The 21,039-nt window shown below is 41.6% G+C and overlaps 2 long non-coding RNA genes across 3 annotated transcripts in view; both read right to left on the bottom strand.

Moving 5' to 3' along the window:
* Positions 1–21,039, bottom strand: part of LOC103162492 — a 54,849-nt gene that overhangs the window by 20,977 nt on the left and 12,833 nt on the right. For both annotated transcript variants that reach the window (XR_004768459.1, XR_003482603.2), the window contains exons 2-4: positions 20,831–21,012; positions 3,745–3,824; positions 927–1,016 (exon numbers count right to left, since the gene is read on the bottom strand). This is a non-coding gene — a long non-coding RNA (uncharacterized LOC103162492). The remainder of the gene's footprint in view (positions 1–926; positions 1,017–3,744; positions 3,825–20,830; positions 21,013–21,039) is intronic.
* LOC118238361 lies at positions 12,960–16,949 on the bottom strand. Its single transcript, XR_004768460.1, has 2 exons — positions 15,332–16,949; positions 12,960–13,394 (listed from the first exon to the last, which is right to left on the bottom strand). It is a non-coding gene; the product is annotated as an uncharacterized LOC118238361 (long non-coding RNA).

Genomic DNA, 21,039 nt, shown 5'->3' with positions numbered 1-21,039 from the left:
TTTGGGAGACCATTCCACATAGAAGCATACTCCCTCAGCCTAGACACACGGGGGTGTGCCTATGCCCTATCCCAAAGGATATGACAGACTCTGAAGACCCCACCCCCATGGAAGGCCTCACCATCCCTGGGGAGCAGAAATGATATTGGATAGGTAGGGTGTTAGTGGGGGGCAGGGGAGGAGGGGAGGGAGAGGGAACTGGGATTGACATGTAAAACAATCTTGTTTCTAATTTAAGTTAAAAAATGGAAAAAAAATTGTCTGCTCTTCACACGTGCATACACACACACACACACACACACACACACACACACGGCAATCTATAACTGCAGCTCCAGAGGATCTGATGCCCTCTTCTGGTCTCTAGGAGCTCTCACCTGCAACCACATAGTGCCCATAAACTCACATGTGCTTACAGACATACATATCAAATAAATAAAACATATTTTTTAAAAAAGTTGGTGTGTTTTAATAAAAGAATGAAACCAGGTTTCAAAGAAAGGCAAACTTTCATATCTTTGAGTATTCAGTCAAGCTGAGGTCTAATACCATTGTATCTCCCACAAAGCCACTGGCAAGAGGAAAAATAGACAGCTGTGACATTTTTATATGAAACCAAAACTGGGTAAACTTTCTACTCTGACAGCATTGCTAACCCCCCATGCGATGCTCATTTTCCAAAAGCTGACTGGAAAATAACTGTCTAGAAAGTGTTAGTATTCTCCCTCCAGATTAAAAACACTCTTTGCTTTATATGGTTTTAGAGATACCGGAAGTTTATGCAAGGACATTTTTCATCACAAATTAATTTTTCCTATATCATGTTTTTTGAAATTAAATATCCTTTGAAGCTGTGATTATTCTCCATGATAATAAGTGGCAAAAATAATATAAATTTACATTGGGACATGTGCCACAAAACTTACCTCCTCAAATTCCCAGATACTCCTGTGATTTAGTAACTTGTCTTATTCTATGGTTGGTCAGGATGTTGAAGACTGGTGAAGAAAGTCATTCTGAATTCAGGAAACAAGCCAATAAAAACTCTTAATTTGAATTTAGGGCTGATTACCCAGTCCATTCTTCTCTCCAGCAGCCCAAGTACAGGTGACAGTAGAGCAGCCATTAAAAGTCTCCAAGGGGTTACATTTCTACTGCTTAATTGCTCCAGCTAACACATTTCATCTCAGTCAAGCAAAGAGATCTCCGTCCTGTGCTCCCACAGCCTCGGTCCTCCACTAGCTGTGCTTGACACGGTTTAAAAACTCCCTCCTAACAGTGAATCAGGCCCTCTGTGCCACACCCTCCCACCTCTCGAGTCCATGCTCCATCACCCCATCATCGCTTTCACCAGGATGCTGCCACATCTAATGAGCTTACAATTATTTTTAAATTCTTTCCATGAGGTGATATCTACATGCCAGCTGGGGAGAGAATGTAATCAATCCACCTGGAAGAAGTTGAAGCGAGTGAAGGGCAGGAGGTGGTGAAAAGGTGTGGTTGATGGACCTCTCCGTGAGACTGCTAAGCTAAATATCCTATGTCTATCTAACTCCAGATTTGAGAGCTCCCAATGCTCATAGTGTAGTCAGTCGTGCACTCAGCTCAGGTGGGAAGAGAGCTTCTCCTAGATTAATAACAGGGTGGAGGGAAGAAAGGCAAAGAGGAGAAGCGAGGGGAGGAGAGGGGAGGGGAGGGGAGGAGTGGGGAGGGGAGGGGAGGGGAGGGGAGGGGAGGCAGGCAAGCAAAATGAAGAAATGGAGGAAGGAAAGGGGGAAAAAGAAAGAGACAGAAGACAAAGGAAAGAGAGAGAGTGGGGAGGAAGGCCAGGCTTTATGCGCATGCATGTGCACATGTATATTCTTTGAAAAATAGTAGCTTTCATATGGCCAGGAAAGATAACTTTTGTTAAAGAGTGACATCTCATCCGGTCAATGTCATAGTTTCTGAAACTGTGTATCAGAAGTTATTCACAGGGCAATGATGAAATACTCAAAGAACTGGACAAAAGTATAAATTATTCATGTTGAAGAATAACACAATTACACCTGTGCTCATGATTTGGACACCTGTAGATCACTGTGTAGTTCAGTTGTGAGGCAAAGCTGGCGTGTACATCTTTAGTTTTATGTAAGGTTAGGCTGGGCCTTGGATGGGCACCTACCTGCCACTCTAGCATTCCCAACTCAGGAAGTACTAGCAGTAGCCTTAGTTCAAGCCTGAAACCCTCAGTGTACCACTATTTCTTCTTATGTCAATAAAATGAAGTAAGAGAAAAATAACTTTCTGACTAATGGAAAGTGAGCCAGGATACCCACGCAGTCCTCTTCCTCTCCCTTGCCTTCACTGGCTAAGGCTTATTCTGTTTCTCTAGTCCTCTGTTATAGCAACAGTAGCTTGACTCTTCCTTCCTCCATAATCCTGCTGTGTGATCTTTCCAAAACACTGGTGCATTGAACTCCCTTTGCTTAAGGAGCTTAAACTCCTGCAATGCCCTGCCTTTGCCTGAGGAGAAAACATAAGCACCTTAAGCAAGCAACCTTAAGCAAGGTCTTGTGTGAATTGTGGCATATTTAACTCTATAGCCCCCACCTCTCACTAGAGCCTGACCAGTACGTTGTAAGAAATGGTGGACAATTCCAAAAACAAACAAACAAAAGAAACAAAAAACAAACAAACAAAAGATCATGTTCCTTCCTGGTGCCATGTCTGCTATTGGGCTGCTTCATCAGTAGGCGTCTCACTCTTTGGCTCTTTGGCTCTTTAACCAGCTGACCAGCAGCATCTCTCTCACGATGTCTTCCGCTCCAGCCCTCCCCTGCCTGCCTCGTGAAGTCTGTTTGAGATGTTGTTTTGGCAGCTGCTCCCCTCTCACACTGTCGCCGTCCTCATGGAGATACCTGTCAAGATCTGTTATTTTCCTGTCTTCACACTACATTTTTAATTCCTTCCCATTGGGCACAGAACAACAGGCTACTTAGCTGAGTAAACTTTTGTCAAATATGAATGAATTAATAATAGTCATTGAGAGACAACATGGTAGAAAAAAAATAAGATGAGATGAAAACATGGCCCTGTGAGATGATTGCAAGAAGAAATCTCACCTAGCTGGGGAGGTTGGATGGGAGGGGTAGATGGGAAAGGGGCAAGGATGTGGGGCTCGGGTAGGAAGGAGATCTCCAGGGTGTTCACAGGGGCGGTGCCCAGGCACCAGGTCATGGAAGGCAGCCAGGGCTCAGCTCAGTTTATCTTGGCCAGGAGCATGGCTGGATTCCACTTATTGTCTTGGTTCTCCATGCTAGTTATTCGGTCATGGAACTGCAGCATGCAGCTTGCCCCTGTGAAGGCCTCCAGAAACATTAGCCATAGTTTCCATCACTTTCATTGAAACACTCTTCTATAATTAATTTTCTCAGGAAGACTGTCCCATTGCCCCTGACCTAAATTTGGGTTTCCTGACTCCATTCCTTTCTTATGGAAACATCTTGGAATCTGACTTAAGTAGCACCTTTGTTGATTTCCAAAGAGGCAAAGATTATTTCTTAATTCATTTATTTTTTAAAATCTTCACACAAATGTTGCTATATGTGGGGCAAAACCCCCTGCCCCCATTTCTCCCTTTTGTTCCCCTAGACAATAGTACTTCTTTCATTTTATGCATATATGATTTTTTATATCTATATGAAATTTCGGGACTACAAATGAGGGAAAACATTCAATATATGTCTTTCTGACTTAATTTACCTGGTAGGATAATCTGTAGTTGAGTCCATTTTCTGCAAACAATGTAACTTGGTTCTTCTACCTGGCTGACAAGAATTCCTCTGTGTACACACATAACGAATGAAAAGTGAGGATCAATTAGTCATTTGTTCTGAGTTTCTTTGGAAGTGAACACATACTACCATGTTTTCTTTCTCTGCTCCCCTCTTACTGGAACCTAGGCTGGTTCCAGAACTTAGTTATCAGTTATAGTGGGACAGTGAAGGTTTATGTGAAGGCTCCCTGGTACATTGACTGAAAGCCCATCTGGAACAGTATAACTAGTCCGTAGGAGGATTTTAGTTTGTTGAGAAACTGTTTTGTCCTTTTGAGACAGGGGCTCATGTATCCCATGATACATGAGGAAAACCAAGGAGATGGTGATTCTGAAGTGACTCCTCCTCACATGAGAGCTTACTGGATACAAATCCTCAATTCTTTCCCTCAGAGTGTTCAGGGAAGCTGGCACAGTGAGGCTACACACACACTGATATCTCTTCAAGCACCGAGGCCCAAAGATCACCAGTTCTGGTATTTTCCTTCAGCTCTGACCCAGGACTGGCCTTTAGTGCACTGATCCTCTGTTACACACAGCAGTGCAGAGTGACATCAGTGGTGACGAAATATACAGCTGTTTCCAGGGCAGGACATATGCCCCTAGGGACACACAAGATGCTGTCTGCCTTGATGCAGACTGTGCAGCCGAGTGGAGGGGGACTTTAGAGGACAGCTACCCTCAAATTCTATCTACTCAGGAGCATGTAGGGAAAAACTCTAAAAATAGACATGCCAGCTAGGTGTGGAAGGTCACTCTGCCTCCCAGCTGGCATGTCCCCTAAGTCCTTACTCCTCCAAGTGCTGTCTGTGTACAAGCAGCATCTGCATAACCAGTGAGATTCCGAGGAGTGCATAGCCCCAGGCCCTAGCGCAGGTCTGCAAACCCAGAGTCTGGATTTTAACAAGATCTCTGTTGACTGACAAGTTCACCAAATGCCACACTAACCTACAGGTATAAGTGGGATGCTATCGAACTCTTGCTTGCACTGGCTCTTAGATACTTCCTGACTTGAGGTCTGATTCCACACTAGGGCACATGTGATGCATGCATGATCCTCCATGGGGGTCACTGAAAGGACAATGCAGGAAGAATCCCTCTTCCTCCTCTTTCTGACCCAATGCTTGAGCTTGCAGCAAGCAAAAGACTAGTGAGCAATTCAAAGTAGAGAGCCTTCCGATTTAAAACCTGGGAACATAGTTTGGAAACACTTCCTAAAAGAGAAGAGGGAAAGGTCAACTCTCACCTCTTAAACTCTGTCCAGCTCAAGACTTTTTCCCTATAAATCCCATCTACTTCCCAAGACACATGAGCATGGGGTACCCCCACTTAAAGGAAGAGTTCACCCCTTTCTTCCTGGATATCCAATTCTATGGTGTTCTCTCCAAAGCTCTGGGTTCAGCTGAACTAATTAATGCCCCTGGTGTCTGTAAGTCCCTAATAGTGGTGAAGATGTCATTTCTTGGTGTATATTAAACCATTGCACTGATGTGGGCTACTAAAAGGTAAATTGCTCTGAGTAAGAGACTCATTCACACAGAGAGTTCAAGGCCAGCCTGAGCTTAATGGTGAGACTCTGTCTGAAGGATCCAAGAGCTAGGAATATAACTCAGAGGAAGGTGTGATCCTCAGAACAGACAGAGGCTTGTCCTGGAAAGACCATTTTGTACAAATGATTTAAGCAGTGTGGAGCTTGACTACCTGTGTTCGAATCCTGGATCAACATAGAACAGTATTCAGTAGGCAATGAATAAATATCTATTATCATTATATAGAATGAAATAATTTCTAGAAACCTATCAGAATGTCAGTACTATAGCATTAAAGAACACTTTGAGTTGGTTCTCTGGAGACTTGACACAAGCTTGCTGGAGAGAAAAACAATATGCATGCTGAACAGCACCAAGACCATTTGCACTAGGCATGAAGAGGAGGAGTCAAGATTCTCATTGCTGCTTCTTTAGCCTTAATCTCATGGCTCTCCATGTATGTACCTTATTCCCCATGTAGGTACATTGCTCCCACCTTGAGCTGCTTAGAAAATTGATGCTGCCTCCTCTTGCTGTAATTCTCCCTATTCTTTTGGGTGAACCCCATCCGGCTCTTTTCCCGTGGCAAAGTTTACTGAGTGAGGTGCCTACATTAACTTCTTCCCTTGCAATGATGATTGAATGCAGGAGTCAGCATGAAACTATTTCCATATAATTGAAGAGCTATCGGAATAGAACCAAGAAATCAAAGAGGCATATACACATGGAGAATTTTAGCACTGACATTTCTGTTTTTAAAGATATGCTAATTGTAATAAGGTTTTTTTTCTCCCCAAATGGTACTTAAAATAGCTCCCAGTAAATGTGAAGCTTTCTGAACAATACTCTTGGTATTCTGTGTGGTGAGTCAGCTCCTGGGTGGCTTCTTGCACTAGGTGTCAGACGGCATGACTCTGAGAATTAGTGCCAAGCTGGTTAATGTGGCTCAAGAGCTTAGAAGACAGGTTTCCTATTTTTACAGTGTATGGAAGCATAGAAATGCTTGAAATATTTGCTGTGGTATAAAGCACAACTTATGTGGGCATTTAGAATACTTTCAGATGTCCTGTGAAACTCAAGAAGTTATTTCAATCAAAGTAGCAGAGATCCTTAATAAAAGTTTATCTAGAGAAGAAAAGAGCTGTTTGCATAGTATAATTATGAAAATGCTAAGAAACTTGAAGGTCATCTATTGTAGTATTTAATATAATTCTGGCAGCTAACTTTAAAAGGCTTGATTTTCTCATCAAGAACATTGAGCATAAATCCTATCCTATATTTTGCTGATAAGGGTTAAATGAGATAAAGTATGTAGGACACTTAGCATGCCTACTTGCTATAAAAATTGCCATAAAGCAATAGTCCGTGAATGCTCAATAAAGCTTAACACAGCAAAACTATCCAAAACTCTTGGGTCTATGAGCTTCTCCCTGCCTATGTCATGAACATCCATATCACCAGGAGTATGTTTACATTTAGGACACCTAGCCTATGATGGGAGCACAGTGAAGTGTAAGAGTCTTTGTTAACTCCTAACAGATGATCATTCTGCACGATTTGTTCATTCATCAAGTGTTTTGAAAGCATCTAGGCACCTCAGTGATTTGAGGGAACCTAAGCAATTATGGTGGCAAAATAGCTATTTAGGATGTGAGGTCTGTCCTATTAATTCCCTAGTGGAGGAAGTGAGGGAAACGTGAACTTTATAAAGCTTCCAGACTTACTGGGCTCAGATAGAGCCCACAGACTTCATGGTAGCCTTCCAAGACCATTCCCATCTCCAAAGTTATATAAGATGTAATAATTGACTGGGTTGGGATTCTTTGGTAGAATAACTACCTGTAAGTCACCTAGGAGAACCATGGATACAGCTTGTCCTGAAGCATCCATGCTCCAGGTATGACTCTAGCTGCTATAAGTTCCCTAAGGGACTTCCCAATAGTGTAGCTACCTTTGAATTTCCCATGTTCCTATGAGTAACTCATTGCTTCATCAAATTGGACTTGGATAGAGACCTTCCTTTGATCCGTTAGTACCTTCTATGGTTGGGATGAATAGACTCCTTTTATGAATCTTTAGGAAAAGCCACACAACAATGATATACTCATGTCACTTGCTCAAGTATAGATGCAATTGGTCTGAAAGTGACGGGCAGATATAGGCTACAAGTTTGAGGTTAAAAAAGAAGTAGATGATGGTACTGGGGTGGGTCATGGTGATAAGATTGTTGAATAGCAAAACACAAGTTAGGAATAGGGGTTGTAGTTTTCAGAACTTTGAAATATTCATCAAGAATAAAAGTAGAAGGTCATAGAGGCAGAGACAGTTAACATATAAGGTAATTACATTAAAGTAAGTACATTGGAGCTTGACAAAGTACTGGATTTTTAAAAAATGAACAGAGAAGAGAAACAAGGACCACACTGAGCGCTCAAGAGCCCCAGCTCTCAGAACTTGGAGAATCACAAGTGATTAAGTCATATTTCCAGAATCCAGTGTCCTTAGTGGATAGCCCATAAGCTCAGATGCTCTATTTTGAACTTACAGTTTTGTAATTTCAAAATATAGACCTCATAAGCATGGGCCCAAGCAAGTCTAATCCTTGGAGCAGCGAGCTGCCTGCTTGTTTTCTATAGCGCATCTCTCCTTTGACTTGAAAACACCCACAGTTACCTGGAAGATGGCGCAGAAGAAGGCATCACTTATATCCTGCCTCTTGTCTTGGCTACACAGCTACCTGCAGAACCCTGAGCAAACACAGAGGGAGACTGAGTACAAAGAAAACAGATGTGTGACTTTGGCAATCCCCTGGTGTAGTCTGAAGCATGGCTGTGCTTATCACTATCAAAGTGCTGTGTGGAGGATGGCAATGTGCTATTAAACAAAATAGTATCACTAGAACAGTAGAGTTTAGAATCTGTTGTGTGTCAGGTGCCATCTTTAAAACACTGGTATGGGAGGTTGGCTTTGGCAGTGTAAAAGCAGCTACAAATCACTAGAAGTAAAGTAGACCCATCATATTTCCCCCTTGACTTTGTGGTTCCAGTTCATTTGCTGGCAAGAGCATTTTTGTATATTTATTGTTTATTTCTCCATCCACTAGCAACCATTAGTTGTCTTTAAATTTTCAAGGAGGAGTGTGGCCTCATGAGCCATATTTTGCTCCATGGTGAATACTGACTATCCCAATCTTGTGCTGATCTTTGCAGGTAATCACAGATATTATGTGTTTAAGAGTGCACTGGCCTCATCATGCCTTGAGAACAGCATTTCACAACATTCTACCCCTTCCTTCAGCTCTTACATTCTTTCTGCCCCCTCTTCTGTAATGCTCCCCAAACTGTGAAGAGAAATGCTGTAATGTTTCCTTTGGGTCTGGGCATTGTGAGAAATGGTCACATTATCAGGATTTTTTTTTTCAATTATGAGTCTCTAGAATAACTGCTACCTGTGAAAAAGGAAGCTTGTGTCATCAAGGCTGACAGAAGCACTTATCTTTGGATATAAATACAAGTGTTTATAAGGTAGCATAATTGGTACAACATATTGTCCATTTGGGAAAGAGTAATAGATTCCCTCCAGAGCCCATGACCTCCCAAGCTTTTGACCAAGTTCACAGTACCAGGCATGAATCCCTTCTCTGAAGCAGGTCTCCAATTTAATCAGAAAGTAGTTGGTTGCTCTCATAATAGTCATGCCACTATTGCACATCTTACCTGTAACATAGAGAATTCACAGCTATCTGAGATTGTTGACAACAATTCTCTTGCAGAGCAGGCTTAATGGCACTTTCCCATACTATGAAACCTAACCAGCAGGGAGGGGCCTTCAAGTCACTGGGTAGATTTTTAAAAAGAAGTGAAGGATTGTCCTCAGAAGATTCTGATTATAGGCTGCTTCAGGCAGGGCCCGAACTGCACATTTTCTAGAGCTCCTAGAATGATTGCAATGTGAAACCAGATGGAGAGTCACGCATAAAAGTTCTAGTCATGAATACTACAATGTGGCTACCTGGACCGCATCTGCTCTCTAGGCTCCCCTCCCTGGGTTACATTTTCCAGCGACCATCTGGTTATGTCACTCCTGAACTTGCATTATTCCTTAAATTGTTTGGATCTCAATGTTGAATGGTCCCTGCAGTCTCTGATCCTGACAATCCCTCTGAGATTGGTATAACTTGATAGCCTTCTCTTTTCCTCTAGTAACAGCCTTGGAAGATATGATTTGAGATGGCCCACTGCAGGTGGGAAGATCCTCTACCATTGGATCAACACCCTTGGAAGATACCCATTGAGATGACATACTGCAGGTAGGAGAATCCTGTACCATTGGCTCATGAAGGGAGTGGAGTCCCTGAAAGTATTTACTATTCCCTGGATGAACAATAGCTGAACTGTTTTACTGAGTAACAGAGACTTTGGGGTTATTTATTTATTTATTTATTTATTCATTCATTCATTCATTCTTCACCATAGCATGACCTAACATGCCCAGGGCTATGGAGAAACAGATTTCATTTTCTTTTTCTTTTCCTTTTTTCTTTCCTTTCTTTCTTTCTTTCTTTCTTTCTTTCTTTCTTTCTTTCTTTCTTTTTGTTTTTTCGAGACAGGGTTTCTCTGTGTAGCTCTGGAGCCTATCCTGGCACTCACTCTGGAGACCAGGCTGGCCTCGAACTCACAGAGATCCGCCTGCCTCTGCCTCCCAAGTGCTGGGATTAAATGCGTGCGCCACCAACGCCCGGCAGAGAAACAGATTTCTAGTAAAGAGGTGTCAAGAGAATTGAGGCCAAGATCATAGCCCACTTTCAAAATAACAGATGGCATCACTTTTATGCACAGGAGGTGTATTCCAAGACCCACATTGCTTGCCCCAATTTGTCTATAATACCTAAGCCACCCCAATGTGTTTAAATGCAATGTTTCTCCCATATCCCTTGCAGTGTTGCTATACACTGCCACAGCTAATATGTCTCTCCGTGTTTTATACCCTAGTTGCCTTCTCAGATCATTGCTTTTGTATATGGGGACTGTTATTCAGTAAAATAAGCACTACTTGACCATAAGCCCTGCAGTGCTGTGATGCTAATCTCATAAAAGAGATAGCACAGTGGCTAATGTGTGAAGAGTGCGCACAGTCAATGTGCTGGACGAAGGGACAATTCATGTTTTAGTGGGACAGCACTGTATTCAGAACAGTATACACTGAAGTGTGCACAGTAGACAGATATAAAACAGTGATACTTGGTGGAGCCTTGCATGTAGAATAGACCAAATGCAAAAGGGCTTGACCCCCTAAAGGAAATATAGAACACTGAAGAGAGGACCAACTCCAGCTAAAGGGACAGCGGCTTCAGTCATCCTGCCACCAACAGCAGCAGCTCAAAGCTGAGAAAACAATGAAATTATACATCCAAGAATGATTTCTGACAATTCCCCACATGTGTAACAATATACTATGTGACCCCTTTTCAAAACGTAGAATAGTAGCAGACAGGAAGAACTTGCAGTATAAGCATATATATGATTAAAATTGCGAATGACTACATGTTGCTGAAACTAAAATAGGATAAAGACCCAGAGTAGAATTCCCATTGTACTTGCCATAGTGGGTACCCCAGAGTAATGAGATTGGGGGCGGTGGGCAACTCTGAGTCAAAAAATTGTGTATTGTTTTGGTGATTGTCTGGGAAAATGCTATTTTAAAAAGTCATCTTCAGGAATAAAGGATCATTATAGAGGTATATTAGCTGGTAGGTTTCTGATACATAGTGCCTAATGGTGTGCTATGTTTTATCCCTAACCATCAGTTACCAAATTAAATGAAAACTAACCTCAAACTGCCTCTCTTCTCTGCATCCCACTGAGGTCTTAACATTTTATCCTTTGTAGACAGCAGGAGGGATTTTTCCATCTAAGTGATGCTTGGTAACTATTTTCAAGCTCAGGGGAGACTACAGCTCAAGGATGTACCTGCATGGGGAGCAAGTTGCTGCGACAGAAAATGGAAACTATCCTGTAATTACAGCTGTGAAAAGAATGCGAATAATTAAGAAAACACTTTGTTCTCCTGGAGTTGAGTCCACTGTTTATTCACTGGAATGACTTGGCATTTCTGGAGTTCACAACAGGCTGGAGACTGGTTCATTAGCTCTAATCTGATTAGGACTTGTGTTTCTTTGTTCTATGTGTCTTCAGGTGGCAATTTTGGCTGAACAGCTCACATTTTTGCCCTGGGTCTCCATACAGGCATAGCTTTGCCTGTGTGTTACATAAGGAGAACACAGGTCTCGGGCATCAATCTGAAAGCATAGCCCACATCTTTTCAAACCACCCTCACTGTGTGGATTTTACTGAACCGCACACCCCAGCACTGTAGAACACCTAGTCACAAACAACAGCCCTGCAATGGTCCCAACAGGGAAACAGAGTTGTCATTTTAAAACCCATAGGAAAGTTCTCCCAAGGGTGTACACAAAATCTGTGTAGAAATTTAAATAACCTAAATGAAAATAGCATATTTAATATAGGTGGAAACACTTAAACAACTAGATAGGAATTTATGAAAAAAATTTCTCTAATTTTTTTTGTAAATTGGTAAATACAATTCCCAAATTTCCTTCATCTACTTAGATGTTTAGCAAATTGTCTAAATAAAGGTTAGCTTGTTGTGGTCTGGGGCTTGAAGTCAAGACTCATGAAATCATGGTAAAGGGGTCGCCTCTCAGAAGAAGGGACTGCAGTGTAAGACGATCAGTGTTAGAGAAATCACCGATGCAGCTGGAAAAGGCTTTCAGTTACATGTGAAATGCAGAGAGGGCCCAGGGAAATACCATATATTGAAAACCAAGTATTTTTCTACACAAATAGGCAGAAAAGACTGTTGGGGGCACAGCCACTAGGTGCCCTGACAACAGTCCCACAGAAATGTCCTATGGTCATAGACACATAAACATATACCAGGCAGTTATCACAGTAATCCATGTGGACTTCACACTCAGTGAACTATGTAGGAAGAAAAGCTACTTCTGCTATTCAAATACTGACAAGATTTATGCTATTAAACTGTTGTAGTGAGATATCCATTCTGCCCACACCTGCAGCACTGACCACGCCTGTTTGGGCATGGTCACAGGTGAGGACTTGATGGAGAGAGGACTAGATCTGGGGTCCAGGACCCCAGAGCTCGCTCTTGCTTCCAGTTGGGTCACAGGCAACAGCCTGAGTGGATCTTTGGAGCTGGAACCTGTGGTGGTCACCCACCTCGTGTGTAAGTATATTCTCCCTGAATAAACTTCACTTAACCTGTACTGAGTCTAGTGAATCTTGATTCCCACGCAATAAACTGCCCCTTTACCTAAGTGTATGTACCTAAGTGTTTATATAGCACTCTAAAAAGTCATTCAGGTCACTGGTGAATAAAAATGAAGTCATGTGTCACGGTGGTTCTGGGTGGAATGTAAGACCTGAGATCCATGGCAGGCTTGGGTGTTCGGATGGTTCTGGACTGGAGGCTGTGGGCTCTTTGGCCACAGTAGAGGTCATGGTCTTCACACTTCCCCTCCAGCATGCCATCATGCGAACAGGAAGCTCGTGGCTCCACTTCACAGACCCATGTGACACAGAGAGGACATTTTAATTACAGTTGGTTTGGTAACAGTTACACAGCCAAAGGTGCCTTGTTCATTAAGTACCTTCACAGAAACTGAAGAGAAGAAACACATGCCAGACTGGCTGTCCGCCTGGGAGAGATAGGTGGATCATCTGATCAAAATAGACATGGTGACAGGCCCTTGGATTTATTGGCCCTAAGGATGATCTCCTCAGGTTCCATAATGACACCAAAATAAACTGTCCTCAATTGAGAGGAACCAATACATCTTGTAAAACTCTACAGAAACACAGCTGTGTGGCCGCCACTGTACGGGATTCCAGTTGCCATATGTGCAGCATGGTGAGATGGAAAATCCTTCCCTGTCTTGGGCTTCCAACCATTGCAGACCGAACGTGGTGATAAACGAAACCTTTCCCATCTATTCTTCCGTTCAGGAGCTTAGCAGGCAATCCCAGCATTAACAAGCTTAGTTCCAGGAAACACTTTCTGCACCAAAAGATAAGGCTTCTCCCCCCCCACCCCCAGTTGCATTTTCTCCAATATTTTTTTCCAAAGCTGAGGTGCAAGCCTTCTAATAGAATTATGCAAATTTTGTCCTAACTCCAAATGTTTTAAGAAGGAAACGTCACAGATATGCAGGCCTCACATTGCAAAAGGAAGCTGGGGGAGGGATCACACCCCAGGCAGGACTCTCTGTGTCTCTAAGGTTATTTTGCACAAACTTAAAGCACCTTCTGCCTCTGAAGGTCAGCCTGACTTTGGGGGATGGAAGTGCTGACTGACCATTAGGGGATTATCTGCTTGGCAGAACAACAGCCAGGCCAATGCATCTTACTCCTGATTTGAACTGCCTGATGGAAACAACCCAGGCACAAGCTGAAATGATGAGCAGCAGCAAGGCAGAGACTTGGGTAGCTTCTACAACTGATATGGCTGCTTAGGAAATTATTTCTGTGCCCTGGTTTTTCTTTCAAATAATGAGAGGTATTTTCTTTTAAATGATCAGGAAAAAAAAAATGACCAAGAATGTACCCAGTGTAATATATGCTTAGCATTGCAGACTGGGTAAGGGGCCTTGTTTAAATGTCCACACATGGAAGGTAGATCAGTTATACTATGGAAAACCCCACAAATTGTTCTCTTTAAGTCTTGAGCTTTTCACATATGCATGAGCAAAAACATTAATTTGAAATGCTATGGGTCACACTGCACTGTCAGATTGTGAAATTAACTCACACCTAAGTGGCCAATGAAAGCAGTGCTTTTATTAGACTAAAACTGTGCAGCAGCATCCACTAAATCCTATTTTCCTGTTAGAGATTTCTAGGCCTTGGTTCTAATGGACAGAACCCAAGCAGGGATGGTCCCAGTTGTCCTGTGAGCTGGCTTTTTTGTTTTTGTTTTTGTTTTTGTTTTTCTCAGCTGTGGCCTTTCCAGATGATTAGTGTCTTTTCTCTAAAGACTGTGGTTGTGCCAGGTAGAATGGTCAGAGGGAGATGAGCTGTCCCTGAAGATGGTCGTCAAACTATTGCCTTTATCCCAGTTGACCTTGAGAGTCCCTTACTAAGCACAACTTTCATTGCTAGCATTCTATGCCCCCAAAGTGAGGCTTCAGGTAGAATTAAAATTAAAATTAGAATCAACCTCTCCAAATGCTTTTGTATATTCAAAAACACACAACACCCCCTCACCATGTCCTCTCTCTTGGCACTGCCCCTGCCATGTACCCTTAGAAGGAATCACTTGCCAGCAACTGTGAGGAGTGCTGCTAGCCCGAAAGTTGTTTGCTACCATCTATCCACCTGTGTTATGTGCACGCTCAGCCAGCACGGCTGCCAAGAAGCTCAAGTTGGGAACACTAGCTGTTTCAAATATCTGATTCAGATTTCAAAACCGAGTCCTGTGCTCCTGGCAGCCATGAGGGTTCCCAGAATTTGTGGGCTCTACTGTCACTTTCTTTACTGCTGGGCAGTTTATTTTGCAAGATGCTTGTTATTTATCTGGCATTGAATCTGATATCCAGAGGTCACCAGAAATGGAAGAGTTGCTTCCCTGATTTATTTGTTTTTATTCATGCTCAGTTCTGATCAGAAGCCATCTCTCTGCAGCTTGTTACACAGTTTGTACCATGTTTGATTCTGGGATTGCCTCAGCTTTATTCAGAGGGGTAATGTTAACATGACCAAAATGGAACCCATTTCTACAGTGATTGGACACGGATGGTACGCTTTATCCAAAAGTGTCGTGACTGCAGTTTGTAACTAATTAGCTAACCTGTATGAAGTTTGAGCTTAGCCAAGTATCTTTCTCTAAAGAAATATTTTACTTGGACACAAAAACAAATATGAAAAATCATATCATATCCAGTACACACCTGCCAAATTCTGACCCCATTCATACCATCTTCTATGCTGTGGATATATTCTTGAAAAAGGAAAAAAAAAAGTAGTTTTCCATGAAATGATGTCAGCCTATGAAAGGAAAATAGATATGAAATATGTAGCTACTAAAAACAGGTATTTTTTTCATTTTTAATCTTTGCTTTCTATTTGCTTATCATCCTCTAAACATCAAAGTACCAAAGACTCCATCAAACACAAACTACATGTTCTTCTAAAAACAAAAGTGAAAATCTTACAGCAGTATTTCCTCCTAGACTAATATTACAATTCTAAACATGAGTAGCACCGTGAAGAAAATAACAAATAGGATGTCATTTTGGCTGGTACATGCAGGTATCAGTTTGCAGTCTTGCAAGCTGAGTATCCCTAGTTTCTGGGTAAACTCCAGAGAAGGGATTTAATACTTCATCCAGTTCAGACTGGTTTCGCTGCCTGAGTTAGAAAACGTAAAAGGGAAGAGAAAAACTAATCTCCTAATTTGCTGCTTTTTCTGAGCATCAGTACAGAAGGCAGGACTGTGAAATAAGGTAAAAAATGACATGGGGACAGGATTGTGCCTCTGGGGAGAAGAAATCAATTATAACCGTAGACAGCAACTCTCATGGGAAAGTGGGCGTAAGTGGCCATGATTAAGTGGATTGTTTCCTAATGTTTCAGTTCCCAGTGTTGTGAAACTCACTATGGTATATTCTGAATAAACCATTTTAATCATTTTTTTTGTAACTTGGAACGTGCCAGTTTATAGATTAGAAATATCAAAGATGACTCCTTCTTTATTGTCTGTCTCCCCAGAGTGAATGTAAGTGCACGGGAAACCTTGGTTTGTCCCACTGGCTCCTCTACCCCTAGACCAGTGCCAGACAAAAAGGCTTAGTGCCACAGACAAATGTCAGTTTGGTCCATTTCGGTTCTGTGTCCCTAGGAAACTGACTGGTAACATGCTATAACTTCTGAAATTATATCTTATTCTGTAATCATTAGATATCAGAGGCAAAATATTTATCTTTTTTCAAAAGATGATACCGACCACCAACACCTCGAGATTTTAGTAGCCATACTAAAGATGAGCTGAAGCTGCCTTTTGTTTTAACTCGTGGCTGGCTAATGATCAGTTTAACTAACAGCTTGGAAGATTGTTTCTTAAGCAGAGGACAGAACAACCCTGGGATGGGGATACATTTTCTGAAAGCCCTTTTTGAATGCTCCATCCAGTTAAAGAAAGCTGAGAAGATATCACTTCAAAGTGCTTTCAAACATGAAAAGATTTTACATAGCAGATTTTACATAGCAGCAGAGGGCTGCTTTTATTTCACATTTGCCCTCATGCCTGCTTCTATTGGCAATTGATAAAGAAATCTCACTATGGCTGGGCAGAAATGATGAACAAATTGAGCTTTTCTAACCAGGAAGTTCCAGGTTCCTGCATTAGCAGCATATCCGTATTAGCTCACGTACTCTGTACACAAAGCAGATTCCTGGGCCCAACCCTGGAGCCTCAGTTTCGGCAGTGAAAACTGTGATGTGGGAGTCAGGAATGAACACAAGCATGCATTCATGTTAGATGTAGATTGTCTGCAAACTTGGCTATAAGAAAAAACAATTAAAACTTGTTTGGCAATATAGCTCAGTAGTAGAGTGTTTGCCTAGCATTCATGAGGTCCTTGATTCAATCCCCAGTACTACATAAACAAATAAATAAATAAATAAATGGCTTAATTTATCTAAATGTATTTAAGTAAATTAAAGTAATATAAGATATTGTATGGTGATATTTTGTTTATGATCTAATAAAGCTTGCCTAAAGATCAGAAAAGAAAGGCAGCTAACCACCAGAGAGTTCTTACCTCTACCAAGGTTGAGGTGATCCTGTCCTCAGCGTGACTGCAAACTGAAACTGAATACAGACTGAGACCTGAACTCCTGTCTTACACAGCTCTCTAGTGCTGGGACCACCCAACTTTTGTGGCTAACTAGTGTGGCTGCTGGGATTCAAGGTGTGTACCACCACTGTCTGGCCTATATGGCTGTGGCTAGCTTTGCATTCTGACCTTCAGGCAAGCTTTATTAGATCATAAGCAAAGTATCACCATGATGTTGGTTTTCTCTTGACGAGAGAGGACACTAGACCAAGACTCAGACATCTAGCTGCAAGCCTCTATGTTTTGATTATGATAAAAGTAAGATGACTCAGAGGCCATCATGCTTTTATGAATGAAAAATTGGTCTTTATTGTGTAGTAGATGGAGCCTTCAACTGAAGTTGAGGTCACAGATGCTAGGAAAAGTGCCGGGGGAAAAAATGAAGAGTATTGATTTTGTTCTTGGAAGGTGGGAAAGGTTTTCTCACTTGCCTGATTGGATCCTCACAGTAACACAGTGGGAGTCGGGTGCTGTGGGCTAGTTTAATTTGGCATTTTGGGAAACGGAGGTCTGATGCAGTCTGTTCTTTTCCAATGTGAGATGGTAGGAATAGTGGCCCAGTAGGCATTCTTCCTGGAGCCCCTCTCCCCCTCTCTAGACAGCCTAATGTTTCTCACTTGCCTTTCTCCACCTCTAGTGATGTAAAATCTCAGCTCTCAGAGATTTTACATAAAGAAACTTCAGGAAAGAGAAGGAGGTGTTGGCCATCACTGATGTGCCCAGGATAAACTGTGAGTGTATTGTGTGAAAGTACTTTGTAAGTAAAGAGCCCATCTTCAGATGTGCCCAGGTGTGACAGGGGCTATGACCTTCCACTTAAAAGCATGTTTAAGTGGATGTTGAGAGCCTACTCTGTATGTCAAGAAGTTACATGAGCACGTTGTGGTTAAGTGTGAAGTATAGTCCAGGTAAAACACTTTGCCAAGTTTCAATAGAGAGTTCACCTTTTCCTCAAAATCTTACAGTTCAGATATCAGCTGTTACACTCAGGAGGGTTTTGCTCCAAGCATGAGCTCTTGTATTCTATCTACATAGATCTAATTTATACCATGAATCAAGTAGAATAAATGTGCCCATAGCCTTTCTTTCCTTTTGGAAAAAAAGTGCTTTGTAAGTTACAAGACATGTGTACGTATTTACTGTGTTCATGTATTGTCACTATTATATCTTTTCTCTAGGCTTGAAGACTTCATCAGGAAACCTTGAAATTTACTCAACATATCTGGAGGAACAATCGCTAACAATTTGGTTATGAATCATAATGAAGAGGATGGAGAAGGAAATGCAAGTAGAAATAAATAGAACTTTAAAAACCAACACTGAGAAACTTCTGAACTGTGATGCAGTTGAGTCATGGGTAGAGACCAATGACTTATATCTGAAACTTCCCCAAATAGCAGGTAAATAGAGGCTTTGCATCTCCCATTTTGTTTTTTCATAGACTTTCTTATGAGCTTAAGTATTCTCAACATTTTGGGGCACTTCAGAGGAATCCCACAGGTTGACACCGTGTGTAGTCTTTGCTGACCTGGCCAGTTCTGAATGCCTGTCATACCCACAAGACACAGCTGCTCATCAGTGGGATTATTTGCCTGTTCTTCGGAGCCTGAAAGAGGAACACACTTCAGACTGCCTCACTGCCTTGCTCAGTCCCTGTCTACTGGTAATTTCATCTCCGTGCCCTTAATTTCAAGTTGCTAGCTGTAATCAGATGCTGCCTTAGAAATGTCAGACAAGAGCAGGCTGAGGGGCAGCCATTGCAGCAGCTGTCACAGTGGATTCTCCTGCTATGTCAGGGGAGATAGTAGACATTCTGCTGAATTACCAGAGTCCTTTCCAACAAACAAATAGGGCCTCAGACTGGCAGAGAGAAAGCTTCGGTTATTTGACCTAGTCAACTGCTCTGAGTAAGAATGAAGTCACCCTTGACTTTTTCTACTTGAGTCTGGAAAGGGGAAGACAAACCAAAGCGTACTTCCCATTACTGACGCATTAGAAATGTGTCCACCTGCCCCCCTCCCCTACCCCTGCCATGCAACACACTCTGATTCATGTTGTTATTCTGTCTCTTCACCTGCTTGTGATTTGGATGGCATCAAACATACGTCAGGATATGGACCACATCTCACGCTGTTCTGTTTATGTGTAAGTCTTACTGATCCTGACTAATAATGTGTCCAGTCAAGAAATTCATGAATCTCAACCCACCGAGAAGTTCATGGGCACCCTTGAAGTCCTATTACATAGCACCCAGTTGGGGCCACATATTTTTTTTAAATCTTTTTTTTTTGATATTTATTTATTTATTTATTTATTTATTTATTTATTTATTTATTATGTATACAGTGTTCTGTCTTCATGTATCCCTGCAGACCAGAAGAGGGCACCAGATCTCATTATGGATGGTTGTGTGCCATCATGTGGTTGCTGGGAATTGAACTCAAGACCTTTGGAAGAGCAGCCAGTTCTCTTAACCTCTGAGCCACCACTCCAGCCCATGGGGCCACATATTTACAAAGAGAATTCCAAAAGTGCTTGAGAAAACCTAGAGATTACAGTAGCCCCTTTTCTATATGTTACAAAATTTCAAAATTTGCTATAGAATGGCTACTCTTACCTCTTCCTCTGCTTCCTGGGATACTTGAAAACACAGTAATTTTTTCTCTCTTACATTTCCTTCAAGTATACATGTGGAGAAATAACTTTAAGATTTTCAAATAACCCAAGAACAAGAACTTGGTCGACTGTGTTCACTAATCTTTTTTTTTTTTTTTTTTTTTAATAAGGAACAGACCAAAATGTCACCAAGATGTGATGGCTTATTCCTGTAATTCCATTACTTTCTAAGAGAAGATAGGAAGATTGCTGTGATTTCAAGACTAACCTGGCCAGCATAGTGAGTTCTAGGTTAGCCTGAGCTACAGATAATTAATTAGTTAATTAAAAATAAATAAGTAAGCAAAATTATTTCAAGTTCTTTCTAGACACATAAAACTTCAAGGTGAAGCACATTTTTCATCTCTATGCTCCATTCCTTTATTCCCATATCTGAGCAATTTTTGAAGAATTAGCATGGAACTCCACTTACTATATGTGCCCACACCCTACATCAAGACCTCAGTCATTAACTCCTTTGGAAGTTTTCAGTTCCTTAGAAATATCTACCTTTCAGACAAAGCATTCAAATCAGAAAAGGCAGGAAATTGACCTGGAACAACAAAACAGACAGAAAAAATTAAATTTGGGTCTGTCTACTTCCTAAGGACACTGTATGTATGTGTATATTAGTGTGAGCTCATGTATGGTTTGCCATATAAAGACACTAAACTTCACATTTTTATGAATTCTCTATTTCCTAATGATTTGACCACACAAAAATCAATTAGTTTTATAAAAGGCCAGTCTGTATAACTAAAAAATGGGAATGGCAATTCTTGCTCCTTCATGTCATTGGCTAAGTGAAGAAAAGAAACACCCACAATGTTTCAAATCAAAGATATTCATGCATAAGGGATGCCCATAATAGAAGCATTCAGACTAGTTGTGTCTTACCAAAGAAACAAATCCATGTCTCTGTCATACGAAAGATGTCGCAAGATAGGAGTCCATGGAAAGCAAGCAAATCCCCAGTACTTGGAACTATGTCCTCCTGCCTTGCTGGTCTCTTCCTTACAACGCTGCCAACACTGCTCTCCCAGGATCAGGGGCTCTGGGAATGTTATTATATTCAGCACCTAAGAAGAAAGGTCAAAACATGTCTC

Source organism: Cricetulus griseus, chromosome 2 (assembly GCF_003668045.3).
Source record: "Cricetulus griseus strain 17A/GY chromosome 2, alternate assembly CriGri-PICRH-1.0, whole genome shotgun sequence".
Taxonomy (NCBI): Eukaryota; Metazoa; Chordata; class Mammalia; order Rodentia; family Cricetidae; genus Cricetulus; species Cricetulus griseus.
Note: the sequence above shows the minus strand (reverse complement) of the source record. Positions and strands in the feature narration are given on the sequence as shown.